The sequence below is a fragment of the Ambystoma mexicanum genome (assembly GCF_040938575.1).
Source record: "Ambystoma mexicanum isolate Mex_15411 chromosome 12 unlocalized genomic scaffold, UKY_AmexF1_1 Mex_chr12_unloc.2, whole genome shotgun sequence".
Lineage (NCBI taxonomy): Eukaryota > Metazoa > Chordata > Amphibia > Caudata > Ambystomatidae > Ambystoma > Ambystoma mexicanum.
In genome coordinates this window covers 1,125,337-1,139,752 of record NW_027182323.1, presented here as the reverse complement: position 1 = coordinate 1,139,752, position 14,416 = coordinate 1,125,337, and the positions used below count along the sequence as shown (strand labels likewise).

The window sequence follows — 14,416 nt, the reverse complement described above, 5'->3', positions numbered from 1 at the left end:
AGACTACACCACATTTCAAATGACTTGTCCCCAAGGTGCCCCAGGTGTGGCTGCGACAACGCTGGCTATATCCACATGATTTGGTCCTGCCCCCGTCTCACTCAATTTTGGAGCGCAGTATGTGCTACTATGTCAGCTATCCTCGATCACCCTATTACCCTATCCCCAATGAGTTGTCTTTTCCATGACTTTTCTGAGCTCCGCTGAGATTCCAAAAACCTGGCTGGACTTTGCATGCCACTTGCTGTACGCTCTATTTTACTCTGCTGGCTTCGGCCTACCACACCCACCCATGCACAGTGGCTCAGGGCGGTCACATGGGCATCGGACACCGAAGAATCCTGGGCTATACAACAGCCAACCCACTAAAGACCCAGAGATGTTTGGTCAAGGTTTCGTTCATACATGGCTCCCATTGATTCTGCCTCGGACTCTACATCTCCAGTCCTCTCCCCCTGCTATTCCCGCACAACCTCCGGAATTGTTCACTCACTGCCCCCACACCCACCTTGGATGTCTGCCACATGTGCACAAACTGGTTTTGAATTTGCTTTATATGTTTGTATTACCTGCATTGCTCTGATTATACTTGTCCTGTATGTAGCTCACCTGTTCCTGTGCTGCCAAGCTAAATAAATAAAAGTAAAAAAATAAATAAAAAAAAGATAACTTGGTGGATGGGACAGAGAGGAAGAGGATGTGGGCAGCGGCAGACCCTAGACGGGCCTGCCACCTCCCCTCACTCACCTAAGTGTGCCAGCACTGAGAGGCAGACACTGTTGCCACCTAGATCCTTTATTACTTTGGGCTATTAGGTGGCACCCACCTATATGCTGAAACTATTGCATTAGAGTCCAGATCGGGGAAAAAGGCATCTGAGGAGGGAACCAAAGCTTGTAAGTGTTGTTTAGTTATTTGCCCACCCATTGACTGCCATGGCCATGTGGCCATTCCCACCCAGTCCTGCCCCTCCAGACCCAAAACTCCTAATTATGGGAACTCTTTGAGTTAACTTTAATCAAGACTTACCATCTAGCTTTGCACTCGAAATGTCTGCCAGTGTTTTTTCAAAGCAGTCTTCTGAGGGCTAATGTCTTAATTGCAGGATTAAAGTGCCACCGGTGTAATTAAAATGTCGTAACCAAGTCTACATTCACAAGCACCATGCGTGTCCTTCACTGAAGTCTTGATAAAAACATGCATTGACAAAGCCTACTGTGATGGCTTGTGTTTTAAGATTTAAGTATTAGACGTTTGCCGGCACTATTATTAGATACCCAGGTACACACACCATTTTGCTGCTGGTACCATCAGTGGCCAGTTAATACCACTAGGGTGGTGCCTGGCAAGTGCCTTTCCCAGGCCTAGATAAAAGTCCAAACTGTTGGCATTGCCAGTGCTTGTTTAAAAGCAGCAGCACATGGTGCCAAGCAGTCACGTGGTGGTGCTTTGCTATTGGATCGGCCCTCTGTGGCACAACACCAGTGACACATATTCCTGCTAGTGAAGCCAGCTGTAATCCCTGAAAATCGATATTCTGCGGACAGAGATAAAACAGAAGAAAGATTGTGGGAAGTTCGCTCTATACCAGGTGATGAGAATGTGGTGGCAAACGAAAGCCTGACACATTCCTTCTGATTTCTGTGGCGAGGCGAAAGAGGAAACATCCCAAAGTAGAACAGAGATAGAGAATGAAAACAGTTCCCACATACAAAAAACTCCGTGCCGACTCTAACATTAGTGGAACGTTATCGTAAAGGGATGTAGCACAGCCACCAGCAGTCCCTATAGCAGAAACAATCTCGGTCCTGCATCGATTATCACTTTCGATTTCACTGCCGAACCTTTTCTACAAACTAGATTTCATTTGCAGAATTACTGGGCCGAGGGTCGGACGGCACAGATATTACGATGGTGTGTTTTACGTGAGGGGATGTAGCTCAGTGGTAGAGCGCATGCTTTGCATGTATGAGGCCCCGGGTTCAATCCCCGGCATCTCCAGGTGCATATATTTTTTGGGGTACGCATGAACGCCAACATTTAAAGGATATACTGTTACATCCTCTTTGGGTTTCTGGTAAAGAGGACTATAATTTTATGTCGCATCTCACTACATTGAACATATTCCGTCGCTCACGTTTCAAGACTATCCTTCTTGTGACTAGTTCACATTACCAGACTGGGGCCCTGTCTAGACAACAAACAGCCGGAGCTGCCTCAGCAATACCGCGAATGGGGTTCACAGTAAACAAAACCCCTGGAGAGATGGTGACTGACAAATATAGATAGCATAGAACAAAGTGATCATGGGAAGCAGCAGCAGCAGGCAGGATTGGGCAGGCAAACATTCCACGTGACTTCTCTGAAGTGCCTCGAAGGAGTTCTTTAAAAGGGAAAAATAGAATTCATTAAATGTTTTCTTTAAAAATAGCTGTAAATTATCATAACCTATTCGTTGATGTGTTTTTTTTAAACTTTGTTTCAACGCTCTTAACATGTACATAGTCAAAGTAAAACTGTGCACTTGATTCGCCGCCGTCTGCAAGCAGTAGTACATTCATTTCAGCATACGGCAATACATAACGCCTCACTGTGGCAGTGCACAAGGATCTTATAGCATAGCACAGGCATGTTTTATTGCATGTATGTATTGTGTTTTGTATGGCACAAACCTTGCTGGGGCATAACAGAAAATTTTACATTCGGGGTGACGAAATGACTATTGCTCTGTAGGAGCACAGGGGTGAGTAGTGTCCAAAACACCTACTCAGCCCCAGACTGCTACTAAACCAGCAATGAGCGCAGTCATAAAGGGGAAGCCGACACACCCGACAGGTATACCCCCTATGCCTCTTTTGGTAACTGTGGCAAAGGGCAGTCTAAATTCTTTCTGAGGCGTTTGAGCTGTTACATTTGCACACAAACACCAATAGTATGGTGGTACCAACATGAATAAATGCCCAACCAAGGTTCTACAAAAACAGGAACTTTAGGAAATACGTACAGTGCATACAACAAATTAAAAACAATAAAGACCCACCTCTCTAAAGGAAACGGAGAGAATACACACTATGGGAATAAAGGGGCATTCAGTGTGAAGACAGGGGTGCTGGCCAATGATTTTAGCAGCACATTTCAATGTTCAAGGATATGTCTTTTAAATGGCTAAGAAAGGTGGCTTAAAAGTTACTGAGGTGCCGAGGCAGACAAGGGGGACAAAGATTCTTCAAATGCGCATGTCTATTGTGATTGGGGCTCAGCAGCATCGAGTCAGGCTTATTGGAGCTCTTTCTGGATCGAGTCAGTGTCAAGCCGTTTCAATTGGTGGTCCCACGAGATCATGGGCGCTGAGACAGGTTGAGTCCGCTCGAAGTGCTCAAATGGTACAGTGCAGACTTTTCAAAAATGATTGGCTAGATTGCGCAAGCTGGTCACCCCAAATGTGCCCTTGGGTGGGTTAGAGAGTAGAGCTTGCCTCTGCCCTGAAGCCTTCTGTCTTCAGCTCTACGGCAGAGAACTTTGGTATAAACTAACCATTCCCAACACATTTCCAATGAATCCTTCCTCTCCTTCTTCTGAGAATCCAAAGATGAATCAACTGAGGACCACATTTCCTGCCTTTATAAAGGCAACATTCTACAGCAGATTGGCCCAAAACAAGAATGTAGTCAGTGTCCAATCCAGGCTGCTATGACATGTGTACCTTGTCTTCCAATGTCATATATAGAGTGCCTGTGTCTGCAGAGAGTGGGGAGAGGGAAGGATGCGTAGGGAGGCCTGACAGAATCCAAAACAGTAAAACCCCTCTCTTGACCTAAGCCTGATCTCGTGGTACTCTAACTGCACCCACTATCCATGTCTGCATGCTTCAAAATGACTCTGGTGATCGACACCCTAATGTGACAGTGGCTTTGTCATATCAGGGCTGCCGGTGAAACACTCTTTCGCAGGGGACCTCCCGGTAGAGAGTTCCAGTACGCTGATGGGAGGTGTTAACATCTTCAGAGGCATAATAAGAAGAGCTTCCTGGGACAAGGTCCCACATGGATTGCCGGGTGGAGGTCAGAGAGCCGCTACTGGGTGAAGAGTGACCCCCAGAGACAATAATAACCCATCTGGGGGGGAACGATGTGGCACAGCTGGGAAGAAGGCAGCTGCTTAAGGAAATGTGCGCCACGTTCTGGGCATTGAGCGAGGAAGGGGGCGCTTGTGGACTCATATGGCCAGAATCGTGCCCAGATAAATATGGAGGGGTGCAAATTCACACATGGCTGTGGAGAAGTGCCAGAAAAAATGGAATATGGACATGACAAAGTTTTGCAGGGGAGCATGTTTCTCAATGTTTAGGGATGGCCTAATAAATTGGGGTGTACCAGGATACTACGATAAAGATGGGGTTGACCTATCTCAGGTGGGCTCAGACATATTATTGAATTTTAACGACGGATTGAGAGAGCATGGTTTTATTAAAAGAAAAAAAGAAGAAGCAAAGAGGAGGAGGATGGGGGCAGCGAAGGGGCGACAACCCCTTCTGGCCGTTGCGGCCAGTCAAAAGTAGTACAATGTTGAAAAGAGAGCTGATGGCATTAGAATGAGCTGGGTGCTGGAGGACAGAAGTGTTGAAGCACGTACGCTACTGATCGTCTGTGTGGACTTGCATGTTGAATATTAATATTTTGTAAATAATTATGCCTGGGCTTAATTTGTTATGGGCTTCAGGCGAGGATAAATGCCAGGCCAACAGCAGGTTAAAGCTCGGGATGAGGGCATAGCAGCACCCGACGTCATATGTTAGAGAGATGGCACACCCACCCTGAAAGGGGGGCATGAGGGCACCAGGCAATAACATGGTGGAGGGCCAAGGCCCCTCCAACTCCAATTCACAGGGCGGCAAACACAAGGGTCACAAAGCAAAGGTAACCCAGGTGGAGAAAGGCAGCAGGACAGGAAGGGGTGGCTGTCCCGAGGGAGAGGGACTCACGATTGGAAGGGCAAGGTCTTCTTCACACCTTCCAGGTGACTTCAGAGACCCGGGGGCCATTTTGTTTATGTCTTGTCAGCGATGGATGTCACACCAACGATCGAGCAGAGAAACATCCTCTTTACAGAGGAAATGACCATGAGCAATTAGCCCCGTGTTTAGCCTAACACGGCAGGTGGACACATAGGGCTGGAAAAAGAGCAGCCCCCGTTTGCAGTTTCCAGCCCCGGCTGGTGAAAAGAATTAGATAATGTCACTCCCCACAGCCCAAAACCAGAGATACACAATTCGTCCTGAGCGGGAGGTTCAGGAAGGTTGCAGGAGTGAGACCTGGATTTTGGAAACAGTTAAATATTTTCAGCTGCCAGTCCCCAGCCCTGGCCTGCAGGCCCACACCATGTGATCACGGTCCGGCAGGTCTCGCTGGTCTGGGCCTCCTGCATCAGCATGGTGCCCTGGGTCCGCCCAGGCCACCCTCCACCCAGGATGCTCCCGGCATCCACAGTGCCCCCGGCACCTCAAGCCCATGTCCCCATGGGCCATCATGGTCCCGGCCTGCAACAATAGTAAGTTCGGGTGATCCTGGCAAACTACCAAGGTGCTGGCTCCCCCAGCACGTGAGAGGCCGGCAGTGTGTCCACCTGCGGCCCCCCAACAGTTAAGTACATTCCAAATATGTAAATGTCACACATACATAGACTGAAAACTTGGCAGCTGGGCAAGGGGGTGGGGGTGTCCCAAGAATACTGAATCTCTACTGGAACAAGATGTGGGGCTTTAAGGAGGCTCAGCAGGCATGGTTCAAAGGGAGGCTGGCTCTTTACTGAAACATATGGGGTACGTGCCTGGGATCTTCACTCCGTTTTGAACCAAGCAATGGGTTCTAGTGAGATTGCGTTTGTGCTAGACCAATGGGTGGGCACTGGGGCAGCCTGGTGTACTCGGCAGAAGAGCCAACAACCCAGTCCACCCCAGCAAGAGTCTTTTCAACTATTCCTTACATTATTCCTATTTCATTGTAGTAAGGCCAACACATCATACTGTTGTGTATAATCCACACTCATACAATCATATCAATCTTTCACAAGCTGTAAAATTCGAAATGTTCAGAGACTGTGCTAGATACTAAATTGCCTAATCTCACTTGGAGATATGGTAATTGAGGAGAAAACCCAAGAGTCTTTTCTGAACAGAGCCCAATGCAACAGCCATTTCAAGTCATTTTCCAGAATGGCATCATGACGGCAATGGGGAATAAACATAATGTTCCAGGCCTGTATTCTATGACTGGTCCAAAGGCAAGAAAGAGTCATGAAATCCCATGCAGGTGAGATGGTAAGGTGCATATGTTAAGGGGTTTCAACCTCTGCTCAGTGCTCCCTGAGGTACTCATTCTCCGTGACAAGCTCTTTACAAAGACATAAGTATAATACAAAGTCCCAATGATTAAGAATTACTGATATCGGGAAAGGGTGTATTAGGCTATCATAAATCTCGTAGTACTGCAGATTTCAGGGCACCTGTGCTTAGCTAAAAATTAGGGGTACCGTGGCACTAAGTGTATGGTTCCATGGTGTAATGGTTAGCACTCTGGACTTTGAATCCAGCGATCCGAGTTCAAATCTCGGTGGAACCTCACATTTTTCACTGAAATGAGACGCTTTTCGGAATCTCAATTTTATTTCCCTTTATTTCATTCATTCCCGCTCCTAGTATTTACAATTCGAATACATCATGAACGAAAGTCGGTCTTAGTTTCGTCTGACTTTATTTTGTTCCGTGTTCTTTACATACTATCACTATAAAAAATGTAATCTGTATTAATTTTGCTACTAAATAGTTTTTAAAATAGTGTTCGTTCATATCACGTTGTGCATATGGACTTCACTATGGAAGATGAAAAGTGAGGATTAAAGAGGCTTTCGCTAAAAGTGTTTCCGCCCGGTTTCGAACCGGGGACCTTTCGCGTGTGAGGCGAACGTGATAACCACTACACTACGGAAACGGAACTGTACGTGTGCTTTTCTTTCCCATTATTATGATAGCGCATGGAAGGGGGTGCTGAAGCACGGCATATCAACACAGTAACATTTAAGCCAGCTGGCTCCTTCCATGCCAGTGAAGTCAGACAGATCATTGTACACTGGATTAAACTTGCGACCAAGATCCCGTTAATATATATGTCTTACTCCATGGACACTCCCCATCTTTTGAAGTTTTAAAGGAATGTATTGTTTCATTTTGAGTGCCCCAAATCAATCCAAAATCCTTTGTAAACGTGGATCTGTCTCCAGTGCTGCATCAACCACCTGTGCCCGCACCTGGCACAGGTGAGTGTCCCTGTATTAGATCACTACCACCACCTATGCACCTCATACCATGCGCCACACACCTGAACGATTTATCAGCAACAGAAGAGATATTGTTTTCCCTGGAAAATGCAATGCCCAGAGAGCCACATGAATTTGAATCACACACCCAAAGAGGACGACACATAGGGGGCCCAGTATGACACAGGGGGCGCAGGATGGCGGCTATAGCACAGCAGTGCACGTGCCAGAGGAAGACAGAGAGAAGCACGTGGATGCGGTGCTTTAAAGACATGCATCCTGTTTGAGCTTCCAGCATCACATAGACTCAATAGACAGCTGTGTGACTGTCTCCCAGGTGTCCTCTGCCATGTGTTGGTTTGGGGCTCTGCCGATGCAATTACCACAGAGCAGCCAGAAGGCACCCCAGTAACTCAGCAGCCCAGGAACGCCATTGGTTGAATGTCATCACTTGTCTCAGAGAAAATGAATATCGTTAGAGGGCTTGAGCATGCGTGTGTGAAGTGTATTTCTGGTTGTGCATATTGTGACCAACCCTACAGATGTATCAACCTGTGACCGATAATGGCATTTTAACGAGTTGGTTGCAAGAGGGTGCCTGGGCAGTATGGCTGTGTGCTGGCCACAGCAGGCCTGAGCAATCTTATGCAAGGGAATTGTCTTTATTATTGTTATTTAGTATTGTGAACACTTTTCCCGCCCAAAAGGAACCAGAGGGCAATTTCCAGAGAAATAGAGAACTGCAACATACACGTACTAAATAATCACAAATACAGTAATTTCTTAATAAATCCAAAACATCCAATTGCAATTCAAGCTGCAGGAGCACTCCTCAAAAAGTCTTTTAAAACATGGTGGACGAGAATTCAGAGTGCACGGTAACAGTGCACAGCACAGGTTCAGATGCGTTCCACACTGCACAAGCCCCCTTAGAAAAGGAAAGGATCCACTTTTTAATGTTTGTTTTTAATAGAGAATCAACGTTTTTCTTCTAGATGACCTGATTACATATAATATGAATTAATCCAAATAGACAGAAACACTGGGCTGAACAGTTGTAAAGTTTTTAAAACAATATAGAGCTTTATTTATCATGTTGCTTGCCCCCCATTGTGACGCAGTGACCAGGAGAAATTTGACCTAACATCCTTAATGCATATACAAGCAGGGCTTCAGTATGTTAGACCGCCTTAGGGGTGCCAGATTTGACTTTGCGTGGAAATACAGAAGATAATTCATACAGTCCACTCTTAATCACACCAGTCCCTGAACTACTGTCCTAAAACCATCTTTAGGCAAAGAGGTGACATACATTTCAGTAGCTGTAGATTTTGTTCATCAGATTAGATAGTGAATACAACATGCTTTGCAAGGGACAGTCTGGGAACACAAAGAAGCCCAGGACTTAACTGTAGAATATATTGGCGCAGAAACAATATGTAAAGTGAACTCTCCCAGGCAGAGCTAAGGGATAGAACAAGAACTGAGTCTTGGAAGGGCTGCGTTTGTCCTCTTCCAGTCTCTAATGTTCTGGGAGGGTTGTTTGAGCTGCCGGATGCTCTCCTCGGTTGACACCATTAGATAAATATGGGCATCTTGCACACACTGCTTCATGAAGAATCCCAGCTGGTCAACCATCATCACCAGTGGCTCCATACATAGAGTTTTACTAACGGCTGACTCCTAGGAAACCTAAGCTGGTGTAGGGCTAGAGGAGAGCTGTTACTCCGCACCCTGACCAGTTCAGACAGCTTTGGCCATAAAGAAGATTAACCAGTCCCTCAAGCTCTTTCACTTCCAATACGGGCAGGAGTATGTCAGTCCAAAAGACATTGGGCCTCATTATGAGTTGGCCGGTAACCCGCCTGAGCCACCGGCCGGCTACCAGCAAACTCACCTTACCATTACCGGTGCCTGAAATCCGTGTGTTACCGGGATATTACGGGTGCCAGCAACGGTGGTAAGTTCCCATTCTCGGGAGTCCCATAGGGGCCCCCCAGTTCAGCATGGTGCCCTGGGTCCACCCAGGCCACCCTCCATCCAGGATGCTCCCGGCATCCACAGTGCGCCCAGGCCCATGTCCCCATGGGCCATTGGGATCCTGTCCTGCAACAACAGAAAGTCTGGGTGATCCCGGCAATCTACCAAGATGCTGGCACCCCCAGCACTTGTGATGCTGGCCGTGTGTCCACTGTCGCCCCCCACCAATGGCGACGAGGAAGACGGACCCCTGCAGCACAATCTGTTGCCCGCAGGAGAAAGAAAAGGAAGCAGCACCCACTGCCACAAGAAAAGGAGAGAGTGGATGCCCAGTGACCCACCGGCAGACCCTCCCTGGCCGCAGCCGTGTGTGAAGAGGGTGCTTGTGCAGCCGGAGTGCGGGTCAGCCTGCAGCACTGCGGCATCGGCCATCAAGTGTTTTGCCTGCTCCCGCCGAGGGAGAAAGTGCCCAGCTCCGCGATAGCAGCTCCAAACCAGAACACGCATGAAGCAGCATCCGCTGCAAAAGTAAAATGCAGAAGAGGCGGCATCCGCCGCCGGTCAGAAGAAATGTGCCCCAAGAAGAGAGTAGATGCTAAGGGACCTCTGCCGCCTTACAGAGGGAGAGCGCGATGCTGCAGCGTGGGTGGCGCTACCGTAATCAATAAATAAATCTCCTGCCGGAAAGTGGGAGGAAGTAAGGTGCACACCAGTCTTCAAGAGGTCAGATGTTTCTGTACGGTTTTCGCACTATTCTTTTGCAAAGGACCAGGTGTCTCCTGGAACAGCTACAGCGAAGCAGGGCCTCAAGAATCGGTTGGATGATTATACTTGTGATGAGACAAAAGAGCTGAAAAGCAAGGGTTCAGTGGGTACTATGTAACAGTTTTTAATCTAGAGATCATGCTAGACTCAACAGGGACACATTCCATGGAGCATCGATAAGTGGAGGAGTACCTAAGAAGAGCAATAGAGGCACATAAATCCGCGGATTAATAGCTCATAACTCCACCACTAGTGCAGAGCTACCAAAGCCCAATGATAGAAGAAAGTGAAATTAGAGTGTGTATGTGGTTGTGCAAAGTGCAGACACTAGCCACAGTCTACGCATTTGTACATGCGTACATACATGCATGTGTCTGCTTCCACAGCAAGTGTACTGCAATGAGATCTAGTCGCTCAGAGGCTGTGATGGGCCACTATCCTTGATGTGGTTTGCCCTTATATGCCAGTATCCATACATAAGAACATAGTCCTGCTGACGTTGTCAGTAAAAATGCCATGCCACAATAAGAAAACATGTCACGACTGGCTGCACCCATATATGCCAGTATAGCGATATAGGAACGCTCATCATACTGGCTTTAATTTACCCTTGATGCCAGTAAAAATGCCATGCCATGTCAGAAAATAGCTTCAGGCAGGATGCAACCAAATTAGCTAGTCTAGCCAAGTAATAACACTTACCATTCAGTATAAATCCCTTTTGTTTTCCAGTTCAGTCCACTTTATTTCCTCATGCATTCTTCAATTATGTCCCCACTCTTTTGCCTTCTCATTCTGAATCCTGTCTCCCTGTACTGAAATCTTTTTTTTCTCTGTATCCCTCTGTGCATCTCTATCACATCACAACTCAGATAACTTGGTTGGGGAGGGGGGCGCTGTAGCTCTCATAGAAGATGGCCGCCTGATTGTGAACTCCGCTTCGTGGGGCGCCTTCCTGTTTGAATCCTCCTTTGGTGCCCTATTAAAACCTGGGCCAGCCACCCTATTAAATTGCTGCAGGACCCGGGCGTGTGCTGCTCGAACCCCGCGTCCTGAATCAACCCTATCGCAGAGATCCAGTGCTTTGAAATTGGGCCGGGAGCTGGCGCCGTTCTGCCCCGCTCCTCTGCTCCAGAGTCATTTGGCTTGACTCTGAGGATCCGGGGCCTACTGGGGGGAGGGGCACTGTGCGGTGCGGCGTCACCTTCTCCCCACTCCTCGAGGAACCGTTGCGGCCTGTGCGCAGACACCAGCCCCCTGACTGGACCCCGGGGTGCAACCCCAAATGTAGAGCTGTTGCTCCGCCGCCTCTCCCAGGGCGGCGTGCTGCCTATCAGTGCCTCTTGTGGATCCGGAGAGGAGGCTTCCTGTTCTGGGACCGGATTGCGGGACGCTCCCGCTCCTGGCTACTGCGGTGAGTCCCTTCGGGTCCCACCAGACACTCTGCCCATCCGCACTGTAGTGCTGCCGGTGCTGGCACGCGTCGCCTCCCTCCCTGGACTCACGACCGGAACCTGGACCTTCTGTGCCGGGACCCACTGTGGCTGTCGTCACGCTCCGCTGCCCTGCTACCCTGCCAGACGCACAGGGCCCCCGCTCCTAACGCGACCTGGTGGGCCCTGTCGGGGGGGACACAGACTCCTCGGGCGCCGTCATCTATTAACCCGTGCACCACTTAGGTGTTGGCACACGCTGCCCGCTGCTGGCCCTTGGATTGGGACCTCTTCTCTTGGTGTGGATCCTACTGCTCTCCACCGTAGTGCCTGCATGGGGTATTCGCCGTGGTGATACACCTCCCGCTCATTGCGCCACATATATCAGTTGGGACACCACACAGACCATGGTTAGTGGTGCACCAGGCTGGTCCCCCCTACCGCGGCGCGCAGTGACTGGACCCTCTGCTTTACTTGGATATACTGGGATCGAAGACCCCTGCAGTGACTGTCTCCTCGCTGCCTGGCCGTGGGCGTCCTGCTAACCCCTCTGTGGTCCACCACTGCCTTGCTGGGAGCCTTGGCGGACCTCTCCTCCGACACAGGAAGTGGACTCCCCAGTTTGCTCAACCACATCAGTGCCCATAGCTGCTCCTACTTCCACCCCTGTCACGGCACACTGATCTCCGGTTCTTGGCCTTCACCCGTGATCTTCGGGGCGGTCGACACCAGGGGATCCACTCACTGACCACTCAGTGCCCTCATACCACTGCCGGCCAGGGAGATCCCCCCCGGACCTGCGAACTGGCGGGCAGTGGTGACCAGAGACTCCACATCCTATTACAGCACTACTTTCCACTTCAACCCTGTCGTCCTCTGGGCGCCCGAATGCTCTGAATAGCCTGTCCGACCATCCTCTGTGTCCTGCCCTCTGCCTCCCGACCTGCCTCGACACTCCTGCCGCCCGCCCAGGCCTTCGGGCCCACCCTCCGCCTGGTGCCATGACCAAGGGAGCTGGAAAGAAGCAATGCTCAATTAACATTTTCACAAAAACCCCGTTGGGGCCGGTGGGGGAGGTGTCCGGGTAGGAACCATCTAACCCCTCGACCTCGGACCCGGCAGACGCTCAAAAAATGATGGAATACATCCGGGAGGTGTTCACCACGCTCCACAGAGAGCTTGACGACATGAATGGCACTATATCCTCTATCAAGGCTCATATGGAGAGGACCGACGGCCGGGTTGCCGAGATCGAGACACGAGTGAGTACCACCAAGGATAACTTGAGCTCTCTAAGGGCGGAGGTCTCCACACTTTCTGGCCGTGTCGCCGAGGTTGAGAAAAAGAACGAGGACCTCGAATCACGCTGGAGACGTAACAACCTCCGCATTATCGGAGTACCCGAAGATGGCATAAAGGTACCCATGGAGGATTACTTAGAGTGCACTCTACTAAAATTGTTAGACTCCAAAACTCTCCCCATAGTTCGCGATCGAGAGAGCCCACCGTGCCCTCACTGCAAAGCCCAGACCGGGTGCACCACTACGACCCATTATAGGTAGAGTTCTAAACTTCCGTGACCGTGACGCCCTGCTCAGGCCGGCTAGAGCCAAGGGTGAACTCATTCTGGGCGCTGCCAGGATCCATCTATATCCTGATTTCTCGGTGGCAGTCCAACGTGAACGCAAAACCTTCCTGGCAGTAAAGAGGAGGCTTCGAGACCTGCAGGTCAAATACTCCATGTTATACCCCGCTAAATTGAGCATTGAACATTCCAACCAGGTCTACTTCTTCACAATCCCTGAGGAGGCCTCCAGATTTATCGATGAACATTTCCCCGGCTGACCCCCTTTTGAAACACACATTGTCAATGTTATGTTTATTGGCTGATTGTTCATGATTTGGGACTCCGACTTGGTACAGAAATGTCTACCCGGTGGATGAGCGTGAGAAGGGGCTGTCTTCCGCCTACTCGAGTTTTTCGGTCTATGACATGTATGTTCTGGTCCTTAGGGCTGGCCTCATAATCCCATGGGAGACTCTCGTAGTTATCACTGAACGCCTCTCTGGTTCAATTTCTCTCCGCAGCGCTCATCCACTGTTGCTAGTTTACTCTATTAGTTGCTGTTAAATTCAGTCACCTTCCTGGTCTAGTTGATTGATTAGGGGGCTACTTCCCCCATACGTGAGAAAATTGTTTCTATATTTTGCGATCATGCCCTTTCCACCCAGGTGGAGTCCTACCCGGGTGGCACAAGATGTCATCACTAGGCACCATGCTTATCCTTAAATTGCCTTCCGGTCCGGAGCACCGCCGCCAGGCCAGCTCACAGGCCCCCCGGCGTTGATGCCATTGGTTTGGATTTGGTTGTTTGGGCATGGGGTTGTCATTCCTCTGTTTGTTTGGGGGCGGGACGTCGGAGGGGGTGGGCGTTGTTGGGTTTTATGTTAAAAAAGGCTTGGTATCCACAGGGGAGGTAGAGTATGGGGCAATATTGTTCAGTTATTATTGCAAGGCTGATCAAATGGTGCACCGATCATGGGGAGCACCACCCCGTTAATCCGTCACTTCTAATGACCACCTCTGGACTGTCAACTGAGGATAACTTGACATTCATGAGTTGGAATGTGCGGGGGCTGGGAAACTATAAGAAGATGAAACAACTACAGCTTCAGGCCAAACGCCATTGGGTCAAAATACTGTTTTTACAAGAAACGCACGCCTACACCGAGTATTGTGAAAGATTTGCCAAAATGTGGGGCCCTCAGAGGTACTTTACTAATTATTCTACCCAAAGCCGGGGAGTTATGACTCTAATTCACAGGAGCCTTAAATTTAACCCCATATCTACACAGATCGACCCCCTGGGCAGATATGTGTTAGTCCATGGTAGTCTGCAGAATAAGGAGGTGGTCCTATTAAACAT

At 49.2% G+C, this 14,416-nt stretch overlaps 3 non-coding genes across 3 annotated transcripts; 2 read left to right on the top strand and 1 right to left on the bottom strand.

Moving 5' to 3' along the window:
* The first annotated feature begins 1,929 nt into the window (after window positions 1-1,929).
* Window positions 1,930-2,001, top strand: TRNAA-UGC (transfer RNA alanine (anticodon UGC)). The gene has a single exon. It is a non-coding gene; the product is annotated as a tRNA-Ala (tRNA).
* A 4,544-nt stretch (window positions 2,002-6,545) lies between these two features.
* Window positions 6,546-6,617, top strand: TRNAQ-UUG (transfer RNA glutamine (anticodon UUG)). The gene has a single exon. It is a non-coding gene; the product is annotated as a tRNA-Gln (tRNA).
* Window positions 6,618-6,913: 296 nt separating this feature from the next.
* On the bottom strand, window positions 6,914-6,986 carry TRNAV-CAC (transfer RNA valine (anticodon CAC)). The gene has a single exon. It is a non-coding gene; the product is annotated as a tRNA-Val (tRNA).
* Between the last annotated feature and the right edge of the window lie 7,430 nt (window positions 6,987-14,416).